Source organism: Elephas maximus, chromosome 15 (assembly GCF_024166365.1).
Source record: "Elephas maximus indicus isolate mEleMax1 chromosome 15, mEleMax1 primary haplotype, whole genome shotgun sequence".
Classification (NCBI taxonomy): domain Eukaryota; kingdom Metazoa; phylum Chordata; class Mammalia; order Proboscidea; family Elephantidae; genus Elephas; species Elephas maximus.
The window spans coordinates 10,598,928-10,607,767 of NC_064833.1; positions in this window are offsets into that span (position 1 = coordinate 10,598,928).

Below are 8,840 nucleotides of genomic sequence, written 5' to 3' on the forward strand. Positions count from 1 at the left end.
CATAAATTTCTCTCCTAAATGCTCCAGCCTGTTGTTATTTTTCTGAAGGAGAGAAACCCAGCACCACATATCTATGTTTCTGTTTACTCCACATTTAAGAGAACATTGCTAGGGGTTGGGAAGGGACTCAAGGTCTAAACAGTGGAGGAGCTGGACAAAGCCCTTTCTTCCTGCTGTGCGTGGCGATGCTCCCCAAGCAAGTCTCTGGGAGGCTTAGAAGAGGGGGCTTGTGGAGGTCCCAACATCCAACCTTCACAGCAGGCAGCAGACTCCTCTTTGAGCTCCGTGCAGCCCTCCACCCCAAGGCCGTCCTCATCAGCCACCGTGGTGACTGGTCTAAAATAGACATCTGATCACTGCATTTTCTTTCTCAAAATCCATAAAGGTTTCCTTTTTGTTCTCAAAGGAAAAACCAACTCCTCAAGCATGGCACCCAAACCCCTCGGGCTCATGTTCTCCACTGACCCCTCAACCCTCATACCATCCCACACTTGGGGTGCTTTGAGCTTCCTGGGCTCTCCATTCCCTCTTTTCCTCTGGGCCTTGCTCATTCTGTTCTCTTATCCTGGAAGATGCATCTCTCCTCTTCCAGCCCCTGCACCTGGCCGATTCCTGAGAGTGCTACCGAACAGTGTGGCCTCTGGGTCAGACATCCTGGGTTCTGACCCTGATTCAGCCTCTTTTATCTGTGTGGCATTTGGTAAGTATTCACTTGCCTCTCTGGGTCTCACTTTTCAAAACTGTAAAATGGGGCTAATAATTATACCTACTGCATAGGATTGTGCAAAGCTGAAGAGATTTAGTACTTAGAAAGTGCTCAGAACCAGGCTTGCCACATGTTAAATGCTTGATGAGTGTTAGCTACCCTCGAGATTGGGCATCACTTCCCCTGGCTGAAAACTCTTTGATGCTCTTCCAGTGAGAGGTCTGTTTCCACTCCCTTAAACCTGGGACGGCCCTGTGACTATTTTGATCAATAGAGTTGGGGTGGATTATTCAATAGGCAAGGTAAGTGTGATGCTGACCTTGCTTACTAGATCATCAAATGAACAATTTCACATTATTTGACCACATCAAAGATTCTGCTTCTAGGTGTGGCTGGCATCTGCCTCTCTCCCAACTCCACAGCACCTTTCTACAGAGTCAAAGCCTCTTTTCAAATTTACAGTCCCTAACAGGGACTGGGCCATTTATGCCGTACTCTGAGGATGGATTGCCCAGTAAGCAAGGGAAGCACGGGCTTAATTATACTTACTTTTTCCTTACTAATCTGTAGTAACCAATTTCACATGGTTTTCACATGGACTTACGTGTGCTTACTCTTTACTTACTGAAATTGGTCACTATAGATTAGTAAGGAAAAAGTATGCACAAGTAAGCCTGTGCTTACCTTACTTACTGGGCACTCCTCCCTGAATAGAGCACAGCATAAATGACTCAGCTCTGGACTTACACTTTCAAAGGACACACAGCTGCCTCCTTGGACTCTTGGGGTCCTACTGGAGAGACCACGTGGAGAGGCAGATATGCTGCCTAAGCCCAACTTTCCAGCCATCCCTGCTAAGGTGCCAAGATGAAGCAGCCATCTTAAGATGTCCCAATCCCAGCCTTCCCAGCTGATGTCACGTAGATGAGAGATGAACTGCCTAGCCGAGCCCTTCCTATACTTCTGATCCACAAAACTGTGACCTCCCCTCCAAAAAAAAAGTTGTTTTAAGACACCGAGTTTGAGGAATTTTGTTATGCACCCATACATTACTGAAAAGCTTCTTTAAGGAAGCTTCCCTGAAAATTTAAGTCTAGGGCTTGTGTCTCCTCTGCATGCCAAATGCTGCTTGCTTATACAATACTCAGCCTATACCGCTATAATAACACCTATAGTAACAATAGCTAACACTTAGTTGAGTGGATGGAGTCCGTGGGTGGTGCCAATGGTTAACACGCTGGCTGCTAATTGAAAGGTTGGAGGTTTGAGTCCATCTAGAGGTGCCTTGAAAGAAAGACCTGATGATAGACTTCTAAAAATTCAGCCCCTGAAAACCTTAAGGAGCACACACATCAGGATGCCATGAGTCAGAATCAACTTGACAGCAACTCGTTACTGGTAGCTACACGGATAATTCCACCTGATTCTGGGGGTAGATTTAGGCATGGCATTCATGTGGGAGGTCATCCCAGGTAAACTGTGGGTGTGAAGGGGCAGAGTAGGAAGCCTGTTCCCAGGGGGCAGCTCACTTCCAAGGGGAAGAATGCCCAGTGATTCCTCCCTGGGGCAGATTGTTGATGGGGCAGAAAGCCCGAGAGTGTTACACTTATTGAACTCCCTCTACCTAGGAGGAAACACCAAGAGTGCAGGAAGACCGTTCTGACAGAAACCTGGCAGGCACCTCCAGCTTTGACCTACTCCTGCCTCCACTGTGTTGTTGTTCTCTATCCTGTATCTTGTCCTGGTATGGATGCAAACCTGTGACTCAGCCTTTCCATGCACACACACACACACACACGCACTCAGGGCCTCTGTAGATAACAGAATTTATCATAAAGTTTTAAGGATTTTGAAGGGAAGTTATCTCCAACAATACAAACAGCTCAAAACAAAATAGAATTATAGCTTCTCTAAGCTTAACAGATCTCTGTGTTCTCTGCCATATTGCTTGGTTTCTCCTGTCTTTTTTCACCAATCCTCAGTTACAAACCTGTCTTTATTTCTGTTATCTCCTAATTCCTTACCTCTTACTCATTTATGCCAGCAAGATTCCAATATCAGCCTCAAAGAGTTTATCAAAATAATTTCCTAAACAAATGTCTCTGCTAAAATGTTACTTCCTTAGAGAGGCTTCTGGGACCATCATACTGAAAATGGCAAACCCCTCCTCTCTAACCCCTTACCGCCCTGTATTTTATACAAAGCACAGACCTCTGCCTAATATTATACGTATTGTACATATTTATTGTTGTCTTTCTCCTCATCAGAATGTAAAGTCGAGGAAGGCAGGGATTTTATTATCTTTATTGTCAAATTCTCAGAGCCCAGAAGAGTGTGGCCCATCACAGGGCTCAATAGTCACTTGTTGCAAGAACGGGTAGATGAAGAACTTGAAGGGGTTTGTGAGCCAATGGCTAATATCTTTAAAAAAGAAAAAAGACTATCTTGCTACATAATTAATCATCATGAGCCTAATTACTGTTAGAAATTGTGTGTCCACAGCAGAGGCATATCTAAGGTATGGCACTTGCCCTGGGTGCCACTTGAAGGGGGTGCCCCTGAGCAGTTTCTGTTAACCTGGTGTCTTAGTTATCCAGTGCTGCTAGGACAGAAATACCACAAGTGGATGGCTTAACAAAGAGAAATCTATTCTCTCACAGTCTAGGAGACTAGAAATATTATAGATTGAGTCCCGCATCATTAACATAACTGCCTGTAATCCTGCCTCATTGACATCATACGGGTAGGATTTACAACACATAGGAAAATCACATCAGATGACAAAATGATGGACAATCACACAATTCTGGGGATCATGACCCAGCTAAATTGATACACGTTTCTGGGGGACACAATTCTATCCATAACACCTGATATGGCCCAACATCCTTCCTCAAGCACAGTAGACACAAAGCCATAGCAAGGGGGAGGGGTAGAGGGAGACATTTGTCCCTGGGTGCAGGTCCACAAGAGGCACAGAATGACCTCCCAAGGTTCCACAAATATGAAAGGCACCTGACTGAGGCAGCCGGACAAGAGGGAGGGAAGGCTTTCTGCAGACCCATTGCTGTTTTCAATGTCTATTCATCTTGAAGTTGGAGGAGGGTGGCACAACTTAGATTGCCCCTGGATGCTTGAATTATGGGGAGGTACAACTTTTTTTTTTTTTGCCCCGGGCAGTCTTTACAGGGGCACAATTCAGTGCTTGCTATAGGCATGATTTTCTGGAGATACACCCTGGTCTACGCACAGATCTGAAATAGCATCAAGCCAAAGCCTGAGGTAAGGAAGGCAGGTGAGGAGCAAAGCAAGCTGTGGTACCCCCTTCTTGCAACAACTCTTCTCTACTCCTGCCCAATCCCATGATGCGATCCCTTCCTGCCCTGATGACTCCCCTGTTCTCAGCCTAACCACCCCAGTGCTGAGGCTTGGCTGATAATTCTTCAGACCTAACATTCTCTGGGCTTTGGCTTCTTAAGAGCAAATCCATGCACTTGGAAGAAGGAAGTTCTCTCTCGTGGCTGGACAATGTGCCGGAGCAACCAGAGCTGATCCTGTGGTCCCCCCCACTGCTCACCCCGCCATGAGCTCACTCCTAAGCTATGCAAACCCCATCAATGTTGGGTAAATCCAGCCTGCCTTGGGCTTTGGGTAGATCTGTGGTTGGTTAGAGGCACCCAAAGCCAATATTTGACTTCAGACTAAAATCCCCCAAACCTCATGTACTTGGGTTGTTGGTTTTGTTTCCCTGCCATAAGTAACTCTGGAAGAATGATCAGACGGTCCAGGAATGAAGTGAAAACCAGCATCAGTTTCATGAGTTCTCATGGCTCAGCTATGGGTCACAGACTTGGAGCTGGGAAACTGTGGAACTCTCTAGACCACCCACTTATTTCACAGATGGGCAAACTGAGGCCAAAAGAGGCCAAGCCAAACTAACAAGGAAAGCTGGTATAGATGCTCATTTCCATAGACCTTGAAGTAGAAGGCTGGGCACTGTGCTAGTGTTAGATATAGGTTCAAACCCCTCTCTGCCACTTTTTATAAGTGTGACTTCAAACGAGTTTCTCAGCGGCTCTGAGCTTTAGTCTTCTCGTCTGTAAAATGGGACAAACACATTCACTTCATAGTAGGTGTTAGGAAGATTAAATGAGAGAATGAGTAGTGTTCAATAAACAGCTGATCTTCTCAGCTCCAATGACTTTCGTGTCCTAAGCCCCATGAAGTTAGTGATATTGTTATACCCGTTTGACTCATGAAGAAATAAATTCAGAGAGGTTACATAAGGTGGGAAAACCACACTGCTAATATGGGGTTATATCTTTGCAAAGATGTCATCTTTAAGACTAAGTTGTGCCTGACCTAAGCAATGGTGTTTTCAGTCACTTCATAGGCATGTGAAAGCTGGACGACAAATAAGGAAGACCTATGAAGAGCTGGCGCCTTTGAATAACGGTGTTGGCGAAGACTATTGCCTATACCATGGACTGCCAAAAGAATGATAAATCTGTCTTGGAAGAAGTATAGCCAGAATGCTCCTTAGAAGCAAAGATGGCAAGACTTCATCTCACATACTTGGGACATGTTATCAGGATGGATCTGTCCCTGGAGAGAGACATCATGCTTGGTAAAGTAGAGGGTCAGCAAAGAGAGGAAGACTCTCAATGAGATAGATTGACACAATGGCTGCAACAATGGGCTCAAGAATAACAACGATTGTGAGGATGGCGCAGGACTGGGCAGTGTTTAGTTCTGTTGTATACAGGGTTGCTTTAATTCAGAACCAACTGGACAGCACCTAACAACAACAATATGGGTTAGAACTAGAACCTGAAGCTTAGGTTCAGGTGAAAATACCATCATCTGCAGTATCTGGTGCCAAAACAAACAAAACCCAAACCCATTGTTGTTGAGTTGATTCCAACTCATAGTAACCCTACAGGACAGGGTAGAACTGCCCCACAGGGTTTCCAAGGAGTGTCTGGTAGATTTGAATTGCCATTCTTTTGGTTAGCAGCTGTAGTTTGCTGTAGCTCTTAACCACTGTGCCACCAGCCAGTCAACAAAGATTTAATGCCTATTACATGTCAGGTAGTCTTCTTCACACTGAGGATACAGAAGTGTCAAAGACAGACTGAGTCTGCCCTCAGAGATTGTTATTTCATTCATTCACCATTCATTCTCTCATTCAATAGACATTAATTGATGCCTCCCCTGTGTCAGGCACTGGGCCAGCCACTGGGAGGACAAACTCATATGAGGCCTGGCCTCTGCTTTCAAAGAGCCTACAGACTGGTGGGGGACACAGCTAATTCAATGAAAAAAACAGAATGCAGTGTGAAAAATGCCACAGCAGAATATAGGTGGCCATGAAATCACAGAGGACAGGCATCTCAATCAGACCAGGATTAGTGGGTGGGGGGTAATCAGGGAAGGGATGATGCCTTAGTCAAGGTTCTTTAGAGAAACAGCATCAGTGAGATGTGTATATGTATAGGATGTATATATATAGAGAGAGAGAGAGAGATTTACTTCAAGAGATTGGCTCACACTATTGCGGGACCTGGCAAGGCCAAAATCCATAGTTCAGGTGGCAGGCTGGAGATTTCTGGAGGCTTGTGTCCCGAGACTCGTAAGTCAGGAGATAGGAAGAGCGCCGAGTTGAGAGAGAGAGAGAAGGTTTTGCCAAAATATCTACTTATAGCCAGAAGGCAGAACACACCTTAAGGGACTCCCCTTTCAACTGATCGATTCATTACATTATGTTAGATTCCATTATGGAAAGTAATCATTACATTACATTACATTACATTACATTACATTACATTACATTACATTACATTACATTACATTACATTACATTACATTACATTACATTACATTACATTACATAACAGCAACTAGCTAGTGTTTGGCCAAACTACTGGGAATCGTTGCCTAGCCAAGTCGACACAGAAAATTAGCCATCATAGATGGATAGAATGTGTTGTTGATGTTAGATGCTTTCGAATTGGTTCTGACTCATAGTGACCGTATGCACAACAGAATGAAACACAGCCCGGTCCCACACCATCCTCATGTTCACTGTTATGCTTGAGCCCATTGTTGCAGTCACTGTGTCAATTCATCTCTTTAAGGGTCTTCCTCTCTTTCATTGACACTCTACTTTACCAAGCATGATGTGCTTCTCCAGGGACTGGTCTCTCCTGATAACATATCCAAAGTATGTGAGACAAGTCTTGCCATCCTTGCTTCTAAGGAGCATTCAGGCTGTATTTCTTCCTAGACAGATTTGTTTGTTCTTTTGGTAGTCCTTGGTATATTCAATATTCTTCACCAACACCATAATTCAACGGTGTCAGTTATTCTTCGGTCTCCCTCATTTACTGCCCAGCTTTCATATGCATATGAGGGGATTGAAAATACCATGGTGCATCTTAGCCCTCAAGGTGACATCTTTAAAGAGGTCTTTGGGAGCAGATTTGCTCAATGGGATGCGTCTTCTGATTTGACTGCTGCTTCCAGGGGTGTTGATTGTGGATCCAAGTAAACTGAAATCCTTGAAAACTTCAATCTTTTCTCTGAGCACAATTAAGTGTTCTGAAATTCCCATTCTTCACCAATGTTATCCATAATTTGTTATGATCCACACAGTCAAATGCCTTTGCATACTCAATAACACACAAGTAAATATCTTTTTGGTGTTCTCTGCTTTCAGCCAGGATCCACCTGACATCAGCAATGATATCCCTGGTTCCATGTCCTCTTCTTAATCCAGCTTGACTTTCTGGAAGGTCCCTGCCAATATACTGTTGCAGCTCTTTTGAATGATATTCAGCAAAAATTTGCTTGCGTGTGATATTAATGATATTGTTCGATAAATTCTGCATTCAGTTGGATCCCTGTTTTGGAAATAGGCATAAATATGTATCTAATCTAGTCAGTTGGCCAGGTAGCTGTCTTCCAAATTTCTTGGCATAGATGAGTGAGCACTTCCAGTGCTGCATCTGTTCGTTGAAACATCTCAATTGAAACATCTCAGATCAGATGTAGCTGGATGAATAAGGGATTCAAGGCAGGAGGAACAGCATGTGAGTAGAACTGGACGTGCATGACAGCATTAAGCATTAGGGGAACAACATGCATTTCACTAAGACTGAAGCAAAAGGTGTGGGAGAAATTGGGGAGACCAGGCTGGGGAGGCCAGCTGTGGCCATGCCCCTGGGGCCTTCAGACAGCTGAGGAATATCCTAGGAGCTTGGAATTTATTCTTGGGAGAGCTTTACTGAAGAGATTGACTGAACCAGATTTGTGATTTAGAAAGATCAGGCAGCCGTGTGGAGGACAGAACTTGGGTGGTGTGGGGAGCTGGGATTCTGAGCCTTCAGGCAAAGAGGGACAAACAAGTGCTGGTGGAAGTTTGGGCGAAGGCAGTGACAATGGGCACGGAGAGGTGAGGTTGGCCAGCTGGGGGCACTTCAAGCTTCTGAGTCCATAGGGCTCGGAGACTGATGGGACATGGGTGATGGGGAAGAGGAAGGGATCTTGGTTGAACATCCAGCTTTGAGATTCCATTCAATATCAGTTTACAGAGGCTAGGAAGACTGCATGAGGGTCAGCTCTGAAGAAAAAAACATCAAGAACCTGGATGTGGAAACTGAGAAGCCCATGAGACACCCTGAGTGGAAATATCTGGCAGGCAGTTGGCCATGTACGCAGGAGCCTGTTCTGAAAATGGACTTCTGCGTGTGGAAGGCCAGGAAGATGGGAAGTTAGTGTTCTGCAGACACTCCTGCCTGGAAAGATGCTCATGCCACCTCCCTCCCTCCCTGGTGACCTCTGCCTACCCCCACAACAAGGCCTCCTAGCTCACCAGCCCTCCTCCAGCACCCACACATCCTGGTCCTGAGACGCTCCCCCCAAATAAAACCCTGCACCCTCATCTTCCTCACATTCACTTTAGACACTGTGACTGAGAGTAACTAAAACTGTGTCATATGAGAAAAAAGGCAAAGCCTTGCTGTAAACTCCGGAGAACCTTCCCAGTGCTCCAAGACCAAAGTCCCATTGTCTCTGGGCAGAGGTAGAGTGGAAGGAGGGAGAGAAGGGATGAAGTAGGACCATGGGGCCTGGC